At 41.4% G+C, this 14,021-nt stretch overlaps 1 pseudogene; it reads left to right on the top strand.

Annotated features, from left to right (window-relative positions):
• The first annotated feature begins 3,772 nt into the window (after positions 1-3,772).
• LOC128740044 (aurora kinase A-like) lies at positions 3,773-13,279 on the top strand (annotated as a pseudogene).
• The last annotated feature ends 742 nt before the right edge of the window (positions 13,280-14,021 follow it).

Raw genomic sequence — 14,021 nt, 5'->3', positions numbered from 1 at the left:
TAATTCTGTATTGAGCGAAGCTGACGAATTTTCGTTAATTGAATATCGATATTTTTCACATATCGATACGTATACTCAGCTGAAAGCATAATCAGCAAAATTGCTCGCATCACGTGACGATCTGCATTTTACATTTATTTTTAACACTCCGTATAACGTGTTAACATTTACAAAGCTGTTATATGCATGCCGAAATTAACTATTTCGAAAAAAAACTATATCGAGATTTCGTCCACGAATATCGATACCAGTTATATCGATACATTATCGCCCAATGCTGACCTCGCCAAATATTGAAGGATGTGCTTTTGTCCAAAGCTGCCATACAAATAGATTAATTTCTATTGTTTAGATATTTGCAACCCCTTTCCGTACTTCTTAAATTGTGTTATTGCGGTTATTTACATAAATTTTCATCCTGTTGCGGCGGTAGTCCGCATCGTCAATCACCGCAACGAGAACAAGGAAAGGTGGCCAAATATTTTTTGGTTTATATGTGCAATTGTTACTGATGCTTTAGCAACTAAAACTACCATAAAAAACTTCTTTTAGCCTCTTACATTCAAAAATCTGTTTTATATAAATTCATTGAATATCATAAGTATAAAAATTGGTGTAAATAGTAACAAAATTTAAGAAGTACGGCATGGTGATGCAAATATCTGAACAATAGAAATTAATCTATTTGTATGGCAGCTCTGGACCTTCAATTTGGCGAGCTCAGCATTGGGCGATAATGTATCGATATAACTGGTATCGATATTCGTGGACGAAATCTCGATAGATTTTTTCGAAATAGTTAATTTCGGCATGCATAAATAATTACAACAGCTCTGTAAATGTTAACACGTTATACGGAGTGTTATAAAATAAATGTAAAATGCAGATCGTCACGTGATGCGAGCAATTTAGCTGATTATGCTTTCAGCTGAGTATACGTATCGATATGTGAAAAATATCGATATTCAATTAACGATAATTCGTCAGTTTCGCTCAATACAAAATTATTTTGACAGCTTGCTATGAACTTTCCGAGAATGAAAAGATTTCTTGCAAAGCACAATACTATTTACACATATTTTTATACTTATGATATTCAATGAATTTATATAATACATATTTTTGAATGTAAAAGGTTAAAGACGTTTTTTTATGTATTTTTAGTTGCTAAAGCATCAGTAACAATTGCACATATAAACCAAAAAATATTTGGCCACCTTTCCTTGTTCTCTTTGCGGTGATTGACGATGCGGGTTACCGCCGCAACAGGATGAAAATTTATGTAAATAACCGCAATATAAAAAGAACTGCTAGATTCAGGAAACGACGGGCTATCAAATGAGATAGAAAAATCCACTTTTTTGGGAAAATTAAAATACCCAATTGCAAGAAAAATTTTGCAATCAATAAGTGCGAAATCGCTCTTAAAAGTGCTATTTTAGCTTAAATCGTTTCGGTCTCTTCGGCGCACTGATTGCTTGGAATGTAACGAAGAAGTGCGCCGAAGATACCGAAACGATTTAAAGTAAAATAGCACTTTTATGAGCGATATCGCACTTTGGATGGTACAATTTTCCTTGCAATCAGCAATACAACTAGTGATGTCCGAAATTTTCAATTATTTGATTACCGATTAATCGGTGAGCGTTGTCGGCACTAATCGATTAATTCAACTATTCGTGTCAGTAGAGTGACTTAGAGTGACTATATACAGAGTGGCGACAAGTCATCCCAAATGTATGCAATGCGGCTTTTCCAAGGTTTTTCTTTCTCTTTCCTGCATACGCGTTGGATAGGTCGTCTGCTCGATTGGAATGACACTGACAGATAATTATCATTCCAATTTTGACATTGTCGCCACTCTGTATATACACAGTAAAAAATTTGATGACAATATTACATTGAAACGATGCACATCACTCTTTCAGTCCACTAATATGCGTTATATAGAATGATGTACACAAAATCGTGTAATGGGAACGACGTAACAACAAAGATGTAAAAAAACCACCCCATCGACATCTCTATAACGAGCTGCAGTGAACGTCAGCGACAGCATGTCCTGGGCTCAAAATTTGACAGCGGGCCCAAATCAGACTGCTGGCAGTTGAGTGAAACGCAGTACTGACATTCTATCTCATTTTCGCACACACGAGATGTTGGCAGCGAAAACATGGTTGCCTGCCGATGGGGTGAAAAAAACCGATGTACTTAACAATGACGTAAAGACAAAGATGTAAAAGAAAATCGATGTACTTAACAACGACGTAACGACAAAGATGTAAAAGAAAATCGATGTACTTTACAACTACGTAACGAAAAAGATGCAAAAAAATCGATGTAATTATTGCTGATTGCAATGAAAATTGTACCATCCAAAGTGCGATATCGCTCCTAAAAGTGCTATTTTGCATTAAATCGTTTCGGTATATCCGGCGCACTTTTTTGTTATATTCCAAGCAAAAAGTGCGCCGAAGAAACCGAAACGATTTAATGCAGAATAGCACTTTTATGGGCGATATCGCACTTTGGATGGTACAATTTTCCTTGCAATTGACAATAACAACGACGCAGATTTCTTTCAAATATTGTAACGTAGGCAGATTTAACAAAAGGGCGAATGTAGCAAATGTAGACAAAACGAGTGAGAATTATTATTCTTTGCTGGACCAGCATAGGTAAGTCAACTCTCAGCCAGTTTGTTTACGTGTGCGACATTCGCCCTTTCGTTAGTTCTATCTTCAGAATGTTATACTTGACATATTTGTTTAATATTAAATTATATTTAATAATTAATACGTATTTAATTAATTTAATACCTAATACCTATACTGTTTTAAGAATAAACAAAATCAAAAAATCGATCATACTTTTAGTGGCAAGTGAGTTGTCTCTGAAGGTTAACACCGTTGATCGCCTACGCGCAGCACATCTACAGCGACATCGCCATCGGTCAGAAATGCCCTGTGCGTGCATCATAAAATCAGTGCTGATTTGCTGAATCTTTTATAGCTTTCTCGCCAATCACAGGTTCCAAAATATCACAATCTTTCATATAGTTTTCTTCAGGTACAGCAAAGTTTCGTTAATTGGTGGTTCGTTAATTGGGCGGTTCGTTAATTGGGTGTTCGCTAATTGGGCTATGTGACAACTTGAATGTCAAAATTGTATGGAATTTTCGAGTTTAGAAATTTCTATCAACTGTCAGTCGGCCCAATTAGCGAATCAGCTAGAGTGCAGTCGTGGTCCAATTAACGAATTCAGGCTGTAATACAGAAATTCCTGGTAAACTCCAATGGGATGTATATGGGAACAGTTTTTGGTGATACTATGTGCTTTTCCGCCATGATCGGATACCAATCGTCGGAGAATGTCCGGGAGATTATTAAATGAATTCAATTGTGATTTTCACGCGGCGCACCAGTGCATGTTTATCTCGTTTTTCGCCTTCTCGGTAAACGTTAACCGTTTATATCGGGCACGTCCGGAGAGTCGAAGTGCTCTGTACTCACCCCAGAAGAGTAGCTCAGTACGTAATTTCACGGACGTTCGTCTATAGAAGTTTTGTTGAAAATAATCTCGCAGAAAATTTTTTTCTTTGGTGGCAGTGGTGGCAGTGCTTTGGCTTCATACACACACATTTTGAGTGAGTAGTCCTTTCGCCATTGGGTGCAATCGATTTTCTCAAACTGTATATCCAAATATTCCACTCCTGTAGACATACGCAGCTACAGTACCACTCACTGCGAGGACCTCCCTGCACCTGGAAGCAATGTCTCCGGCCGAGAACGGAGGCATGTACCAGAGCCACTCCAATCGCACCGATGCAGGAAAAATTGATGTTGGACATCACAGCATTATTGGAGAGTAGGCTCTCGTTCGATCGCGTACCCCGTAAGCTACACTAAGCGCGCTTCGAATGCCCCAGTTTGGCGACGAATTTAGTTCGCTTCAGTGGGTTTGATCGGAAGGAACTGAAAATATGAAAAGATCTGTTAGTTTACCATAGAGCGTATGTGAATGTGAATTCTTAGCTACCGTTTTGAATAGTTGATAAAACGAGTTGGATTCATCCCAAAATTGGTGTGCTTGCTGCTGACCCTCTTCGGCATGCCTTACTTTTCGTAGGACGTGTCTAAAAGAAGGTGGAAAAAGAAATAAATTAAGTTTTCGTTCTGACATGCAAATGGCGATTAGTCCGTTACTGGGACAATTTAGTTTTTTCATCGTTTGAATGAAGACCCTTTCCCTGCCATGATTTAAATCCTAATCCAAACGGGTTGAAATATGAAACTTTCGCTTGAGTAGGAGGACCAGGACAAACGTATTTACCAACGACGTAGGTCGTTTACTCACCGAATTCGGAATTATTTATTCTAAATTAATGCTATGGATGGATGTGCCTGTTAAACTCGGAAAAAGGTGTCACGTATCAGCAGCCTCTGCCAAACCAATCACAAAAGCTTACGGGCTGAACTTAATTGTCTTCATTCACTTGAGTGGCTTGCCGTCCTAAGACAAATCCTGCTGAAAAAGGTTTCTCCAATTAACTCAATTGTGGGCTACCGCTCTCCAATTCCTTAGATACCGCCCAGATAACACAAAATCGTAATAGAAAGTTCACATTAAATCGTTTTCATGTCAATTTCACATTGGAATTGTATAATGATTAGAGCATGTCAAATCGAAGTGAACAATAAGTTGTTTTGCAGTCGTGCGTGTCTTCAAATACAATTCATGACTGTGAATTATAAAGCAGGATAGACATTTGCAATATTTGATTATACCTTAATCTTATATTCAGGAGTATTTAGTTGCGTGTTATAAAAACTGCGCAACATAGAATTACAAATAGTTGTCAAAATTTTCGCACGTATATCGCCTCCACTTTGGTACATATATGTTCTTATATGGCGTGAAATATAACTTTTTCGTTCAGATATGATTTCGTATACATCAGTTGCAATCGAGACATACAAACCAAATGGTTTACTGGGCGAGTCCTCTCCGCCAGATCTCACTCCACCTGTTCTAACCAACTTGCTCGCTGCGCTCCTGGTCTTGTTCCTACCTGATTTGAGGCAATCACCATCTTTGCGGGGTAGTTGTCCAGTATTCTAGCAATATGCTCTGCCCATCGTATCGGTCCTGCTTTAGCTCCCTTTGGGATAGTGGGTTCGCCATAGAGCTGTGCGAGTTCATGGTTCATCCTTCGCCTCCATACTCCGTTCCCCTGTATACCGCCGAAGATCGTTCTTAGCACTCGTCGTTCAAAACTCCGGGCACTCGCAGGACCTCCTCGAGCATTGTCCATGTTTCATGCCCGTAGAGAACAACCGGTCTAATAAGCGTCTTGTACGGAGTGCACTTTGTACGGGGGCTTAGTTTGCTCGACCGCAATTGCTTGTGAAGTCCATAGTAAGCACGGCTTCTGCTGCTAATACGCCTCCGCATCATTGGCATGGCATCATTGTCCACCGTTACCAAGGTCAGGTAGCCACGGTAGACAAATTCTTCGACTACCTCAAACTCATCGCCGTCGATCAATATACTACTACCCAAGCGGCGTCGTTCGACCTCGGTTCCGCTGGCCAGCAAGTACTTTGTTTCAGACGTATTTACCTTAACCCATATCCATAATATCCATGTCATCGGCAAAGCAGATGCATTGACTAGATTTGTTGAAGATCGTATCCTGCGTGGTGATATCGGTTCATAATACAAGGTGTTATAGGTGCGCTATGTTGAACAGCAGGCACTAGAGACCATCGCCTTGACGAAGCCCTTTGTGTGATTCGAATGAACTTGACAATCCACCGTATTATGACGAGCACCTTAACAGCGATGTAGCTGAGCATGAAGGTGACGATATAGCAATAGATCTTGGAGCGCGTGCAGAAGACGACAGAATACCAGCCCCCGACCTCCAGGAGGTAGCAGAAGAGATCGGTCGGCTGAAGAACAATAAAGCGACTGGGCTGATCAGCTACCCGGCGAGCTGCTGAAATACGGTGGTGACGCACTGGGTCATTGTCAAGATTTGGGAGGAGGAGCTACTACTGGATGAGTGGACGGAAGGCATCGTGTGTCCGATCTACAAAAAGGGCGACAAATTGGATTGTTGTAATTACCGCGCAATCACACTGTTGAACGCTGCCTACAAGGTACTCTCCCAACTGTTGGCGTCGACTATCACCATTTGCAAAGGAATTCGTGGGGCAATATCAAGCGGGATTCATGGGTGCCCGTGCCACCACGGATCAGATTTTCGCGCTTCGGCAAGTGTTGCAGAACTGTCGCGAATACAACGTGCCCACGCATCATTTATTCCTCGACTTCAAATCGGCGTATGACACGATCGATCAAGATCAGCTATGGCAGATTATGCACCACTACGGATTTCCGGATAAACTAACGCGATTGGTCAAGGCGACGATGGATCGAGTAATGTGTGTTGTTCGAGTATCAGGGGCAGTCTCGAATCCCTTTGAATCTCCAAGAGGGTTACGGCAAGGTGATGGGCTTTCGTGTTTGCTATTCAACATCGCTTTGGAGGGTGTGATAAGAAGAGCGGGGATAGACACGAGTGGCACGATATTTACGAAGTTCGTCCAGCTTCTTGGCTTCGTAGACTTTGTTTATTTGTTTATTTGTATAAAAATATCAACAGGCCTACAGGTCCTACTGATACACTTAAACTAGAATCTACGTGCTAGTGCAAGGAAACGAGTTTTCAGTACCTCGCGGCTAACGTTTAAGTCGAAGCTATGTGTAAATCGATTGAAATGGCGTTGCAGACCGATGATTGTGCTTAATGTGCTATAGTTGGTTCGCCGATGCGGTACACGCAGAAATGGACCGTTGCGTAGAACACGACTTTGGGCGTATATGTTGAGCTTCGCGAGAAGACATGGGCAATGCACTCGCGAGGTCAGCATGTCGGCGACTGCCATTGCTCTGATCACGTCGCGTCGAGTGTTCAACGGGTCAAGATCGATGAGTCTGCAGCGTTGTTCATAGCAGGGCAGCTGAAAGGGGTCCTTCCAGGGCAATCTTCGAAGTGCAAAACGTATGAATCGGCGCTGCACTGACTCGATTCGGTCAACTCCATTTTGGTAGTACGGACTCCACACAGGAGCGCAGTACTCAACGTTGGACCGGACAAGAGCACAGTAGAGAGCTTTGAGGCAGTAGATGTCGTTGAAGTTCTTGGCGATCCGCATGATAAATCCCAGATTCCTGCAGGCCTTACCGACAATATATGCGATGTGCTGTTTGAAGTCGAGCTTAGAGTCAAGCAGTATTCACAAGTCCTTAACACAATTTTCGCGGCGTAGAGGCACGTCTGATAGAATGTAGTCGAAAACGAGCGGGTTCAATTTCCTTGAGAATGTAATTATTTCACATTTGTCGGCATTTAGCAGCATGCGGTTGTCTGTGCACCATTTTGCAAAAATCAGCAGCTGGTGGAACGCGGCGTCGGACGGACTATCGACTTTAGCATACAGCTTCAGATCGTCGGCAAAAGAGAGTCTCGGGCATTTAAGCAGGAAGTTGACATCGTTGAAGTAGATGAGGAAAACCAAAGGTCCGAGATGGCTACCTTGTGGAATTCCAGAGCTAGCAGTAAAAGGTCTGGAGGTGAACCCGTCGATGCTAACTTCTAGGTGGCGATCGGAGAGGTAGGAATTAAACCATCGTAGCAACGAGCCTCCGATTTCGAGTTTGTCCAGTTTGGCGATGGCGATTCGATGGTTCAATTTGTCGAAAGCAGCAGAAAGTTCCGTGTAAATAACGTCCGTCTGCGACCGGTCGTCAAAACTTTTTATCACGATTATGTCACGCGTAACTACATAAACAAAAATATCGGAAAAATAAACTATTTTGAAAATAAGTAATGAATACTTAAAAACTAATTACCCGACATTTGTGAGCTAAATTGCAATAAGCTACTGTGTCGCAATCATCAGCAGAGCGATCGAGCATACATACAGCTGTAAAAGTTACGCGTTACGTGTATGGGTGAGGGTGTGAGAAACAATTGTTACAAATCGTTACAAGGGGGTGGGGGGGCTCGTGAAAATGGCATTTTTAGCGTTACGTAATATTTGAACGGCTCCTTAGACGGTGATGAAATCGAGGTGGTAGAAGTTCGTGTATCTGGGCTCACTGATTACCCTAGACAACGACATCAGTAGAAAAATACAAAGGCGCATTATGGCAGGAAATCGTGCCTACTTTGGACTCCGTAGGACGCTGCGATCGAACAAAATTCGCCACCGCACGAAGTTAACAATCTACAAGACGCTGATTAGACCGGTTGTCCTACAACCATGAGACAAAGACTATACTCGTGGAGGACCAACGCGCCCTTAGTGTTTTCGAATGGAAGGTGCTGCGCACCATCTACGGCGAAGTGCAGATGGAAGACGGAACGTGGAGGAGGCGAATGAACCATAAATTGCTTCAGCTGCTTAAGGAACCACCCATTGCTTACACCGCAAAAATAGGTCGCCTGCGATGGGCTGGGCACGTCGTTAGGATGTCGGATGCAGCCCGGTTAAAAAAGTTCTCAATAACGATCCGACTGAAACCAGACGGCGGGGCGCGCAGCGAGCAAGATGTATAGATCAAATGGAAGGCGACCTTCTGACCCTACGCAAACTACGTGCTGACGAATTGCGGCCATGGACCGAGTGGAATGGAGACGACTTTTTCGTATAGCAGAGGAAACCACGACCTGGAGCTGATTCAAATAAAGTAAAGTAAGTGACAATCCACCCGAAATCCGACTACAGCACTGTGTACCATCCATCGACGATTTAATCAGTTAAATGAGCTTCCTGAGGAAGCTATTCTTATCCATTTGTCTTCATGAGTTTTCGAATTTCAACACGTATCTTGACGCGTTTCAGATACGACGACGGACCAACAGGGCGAGGAGGCCGCTACGTGCATGATAAAAATTAAAACAGATCCAAACCGAACCGTCTTCGCGACCAATGAATTCTCTGTTAATCTAGGCTTCTTGCTGGGCATATGTATATATAGAGGCCGTGCACTAATTAGCATGATTGGGCATGATTGGGAGAGGGGGGGGGGGGAGTATTCCGCAAAATCTTATTTGGGGGGGGGAGAGGGGTTTAATAATTTCTTACGTAAGATTTTCATACATGAAAATATGAAAAATTCTCATTTTTCAAATGCAACTCATGTTACTTGTTACATTTTTTTTTTAAATTAATGAGTTAAGTTGTGCAGTGTCGAAATCCTTCATGCTTCAAGGAAATGCATAGCAACCTGCTGAGTATTTTAACCTTACCTTATCATGGAAAAAGCAGTCAACCTACTTGTTAGATTATCACGACTAAAATATACAAGGCTTGCTACTCCGCGGCCAGCTATTTTTTGTGACGTTGGTAAGTTCGATGAAATAAACAAACATTTTTCCCCATTAATCTCCAAGTGATTGTTTCCACCGTCGAAAACTTTCCTACTATATTTCCCTAGCAACCCAACGTAATTTTCAGCGTTTGGAATGGAAAAAACATTTACCACGTGCAAAACCAATTGAGGCCTACTACAATATTTACGCCGACGAATTTGATGATGATGGCCCTTTTTCTGTTTATCTCTAATGAGCTAGCCTCGTATATCTAAGTCGTGTTAGATTATAGTCACTTTAACAGTTTGGGTCATTCGTGAAACAGAGCCGTCTGATGACTTCGGTTTATATATTTCGTTGTAATTACCTATGCCAATCCCGCACGGCAGCCACAAATTTCCTTATGACATCACGAGAAACATTTTTGTTTAAAAGTAGCTTATTCAACTAATGTATAGCTGTACCAATGACACAAGCGCTTGATAAGCTACTATACAACAAAAATGTCTGGGATGTATTGTTCTTCTGTTCCCAAAGATTTTGCCTACCGCGTATGCCCAGAGTGGGGTCAGTATTTTGCTTAAAAGGAAACCGTGGATGATCATTGCAGATCTGTACATTCGACGCAACGCAATGCCAAAGATACAAAGATAAGACCATGTCGCGTGTCATCCAGAAGAGGCAAAGAAGTTCTTTGTATGCTACTTGACTTGAACAAATTCTCGAAAATATTACGTTAGCGAAGATAGGCATTTTAAATATTATCATTTTAAGCGATAAAGAAATTTGTTAATTTGTTTGTTAAAGATTTAGCTTGGGAAAATCGTAATCGTGACAATTGCAGTAGAGGCTATATCACATGACACCACATCAATCACAACCAGCCGAAGATAAATCGTACTCCTGATCAGATTACCAAAACTCAACGACAAGATTGGCCGGAAAGTTTACGTCCAACCGATCACTCACAAAAATCAACAAATTCATCTATCAGACAGATATTAGATCATTCACAAAAACGAAACGTACAATGTAAAATCGCTCAACCCAATCATATTCCAACACACTGTGGTAAGGCCACAGAGAACAGACATCCAAGCGAAAGGTCCTCTTGGATAATGGAACTCATGGAATCTTGGAAACTTATGTCAAATTAGTTGGGAAACTATAGTGATGATGTCGCTGAAGGCGCATAAAATTCTACACTAAACTCACAACAGCTAGCTTCTGGCGCTAGCATAACGCTTATAGTCCATATATACTAGCGCCAGAGGAACCAAAGGTTGTCAGTGTGCAAATCAAAAGAATCATTTAATTGGGAAACTATAGTGGTGGTGACGCTAGCATATTAGGTGATTTTAATTTGAAATTTTATCCAACAATTCCCAAAAAAATTGTTCCTGAATGGGTCTGTTCTCCGTGGTAAGGTTTGAAAACTCAACGTGTATACTAAGGCTAGGTATTTAAAGGTCAGCTGAAGTTTTTTGGAGCGCCTTAGTAGAATACGAAACCTAAAGGTCAACCAGCTATCTGCAATTATACTTCCAATCCAACACCAGCAGAGATTATTGACATAGACGGCCAACATGCATTGGCGTAGCTAGAGGGGGTGCCTGGGGTACCAGGCTCCCTCCAGAATTCTGCAGGCCCCCTCCAGAAATTTTCCTCATTGGAATTGGAAACCGCGAAAAAAATCAGTGTATATATGTTCCCGCTGTGTAGATATATTCTTTTTCACTAGACATTGCAAAAGCATAGTTGTCGTCGTCATCAGTAGCTTAGTAGCCACCTCGGCTCATGCTGTTTGAAGCGTTCGTCTCCATTCAACTACGTCTTGGGCCACTCGTCGCAAATTTCCGAGTCACAGAAGTCGCAAATAACTTTCGACCTGGTCGAACCATCTTGCATGTTGAGCCTCCCTGTTCCTAATGCTGGTGCAGTTGTTGAAGAGAACTGTTTTCGTCGCACTGTAGCCTACTGACTTTGGCAGATGACGATGGCAATCTTTCCAAACAGTGCTTGTAGCTCATGATTCATACGTCTCCGTTAATCTCCGCTTTCAGTTTGTACTCCGCCAAATATCATCCGCAGTATCTTCCGCTCGAACATAGCGTTTTGCGCAGGGCAAAGAAAGCCTAATTTCCCGCTAAAATGCGCAACTAGATCCCCTTACTAGTGTTGTTGTCCGTGTGCACCAGCAATCCCAAATACACGAACCCATCTGCCACTTCTAGTTCGTCGCCATCAACAGTTACCGTCCGCGAGAGGCACGCGTTTGTTTCCTTTGAGTGTTTGGTCTTGGCCGCATTTATGTTTAAAACACTCATCCTAGATTTCGATTTCGTCGGATCACCCCTTCAAGTGCGATGTTGAATAGCATGCAAAATAAATCGTCACCTTGTCCCAACTTACGCCGCGTCTCAAAGTAACTCGAAAGTATCTCCGAGATGCACTCGAAACACAACACTCTCTCCAATGTAGCTCTGCTCAGTGGCATTAGTTTATTCGGAAAACCGTCTTCGTGCATTATTTGCCATAGCTCATCAAGCCCGCCTGGTATTTCCCTACAAAACCTTGTGGTATCGGTGATGGCCAGATTAACAGGATCATAATCAAAAAATTTTTGGAAGGCACCCCCTAGGCCCCCTCCAGGGAAATTTCCTAGCTACGCCAATGCCAACATGAGCTTTCACTGTGGATTATCTGACAGAATTCGTTCAGGATCATATCTGATATCACAAGAATATTGTTTAATTGTTATGAGCAATCTCCTAAGAATTTTGTCGCTTGTGATGCAAACAAACGCGCCAGTATCTGCCAAAGCGGGTTCGTGACGTTACCATGATTTGATCTATTGACCAAAAACTCACAAACGCATATACCTTTAGATTATGGTTTAGATTTTGAATCAGCAAGCGTCTATATAAATAGCGTATTAAAAACTTCATTGTGTTTCAACATTAGCTTACTTGGTTGTAGATGCATTCCGCCTATTTGTTAGAAATTGACCATTTGGTCCGACGCGTTGAAACCTACAAATTCAGTAAAATCTGTTACACATGTAGAAAAATATTGAAAAAAAATCTGAAAATTTACCAAGTTTTCCGTTTGGGTTGTAATGGTCCGTAAAGACCCAAGGCATTGAACATCAGACTTGAAGTGAAATATAAATTCAATCTCATTTGCGGCACCCTAACATCCCTAGGATGTATGGATATTTTCATGATGAAACCAGAATTTATCTAATCCTCTTGAGTACGCTTCTGGTGGCACACTATTTAGCAAATGGCAAACTATGCTGGGAAAGAAATTCCCAGAAAAGCAGTGTGCAATCTACACAAACATGCTTGTATCGGCATTGATTTACCTTCATGAGCGTAACGTTATACCACAGAGAACAGACATCCAAGCAAAAGGTCCCCACTTGGATAAAACTTATGTCAAATTAGTTGGGAAACTATAGTGATGATGTCGCATAAAATTCTACACTAAACTCACAACAGCTAGCTTCTGGCGCTAGCATAACGCTTATAGTCCATATAAACTAGCGCCAGAGGAGCCAAAGGTTGTCAGTGTGCAAATCAAAAGAATCATTTAGTTGGGAAACTATAGTGGTGGTGACGCTAGCATATTAGGTGATTTTAATTTGAAATTTTATCCAACAATTCCCAAAAAATTTGTTCGTGAATGGATGTCTGTTCTCTGTGGTTATACATCGAGATATTTATAACGCCAGAGAATTTGCTGCCTGGGCATGGTGGTGAATTGAAAATGGCTCATTTCAGGTGGTCTGTGCACGAACCAAGCTCGACACGGATATTATGCGGCACTTTAGATTAGATATCTCCTGAGATGGTCCGAGAACGGTTACACACAAAAAATGTTTATCTGTAGAGTCTTGGAGTTTTAGCTTACGAATTACTGGTAGACCATGCACCATTTCATAGATTTCATGCGATCTCCTATGATGCACCCTGCACCAAGATCATGAAAGGTTCGTTTTCGTTGCCTATCGATGTGCCCCGTTCTTCAGCGCATCTAATTTTACGATTGCTGGTCAAAGTCCTGCACAACGATCACATAATCGTACACCTGTAGCATATTTATAGCATTGTTAACTAATAGTTAGTCAGGATGCCGACTTACCGTTTTAAAATGTATTCTCCTGCACAACATGAATGTGCGGATAACTTTTGTTTGCTCGCACAACCACCGAAACGAACAACATACGGGAGAACTTTTTTTTTGCTCGACAGTGACAGTTGACAATTCAGTGTTGCTATATACACTGCAGTAAAATTGCGCCCATGTGGCGTAAAATTAGCAAAAACTTAATTAATAATAGGGTTGTGAGCGTAATATTACACAAATTGCACGTAAATGATGATGTGCATCGTTTATATGTAATATTACATTTTAATTGTGTAAATGTTTTACGTCGAAACTATGATAATATTACACGAAGTTGACGTACCAAAAAGTGTATGTAATTTTACACGATTGTGGGGAATATCACATGATACTGTAATATTGTAACAAAATAGGAGGAATATTATGCTTTTTTTCAATTTACATCTAATTTATGCGTACATCGTTACAATTCCGCCATTTCTAATTACAATTTTTTTTACTGTGT

This window comes from Sabethes cyaneus, chromosome 3 (genome assembly GCF_943734655.1).
Source record: "Sabethes cyaneus chromosome 3, idSabCyanKW18_F2, whole genome shotgun sequence".
Lineage (NCBI taxonomy): Eukaryota > Metazoa > Arthropoda > Insecta > Diptera > Culicidae > Sabethes > Sabethes cyaneus.
Note: the sequence above shows the minus strand (reverse complement) of the source record. Positions and strands in the feature narration are given on the sequence as shown.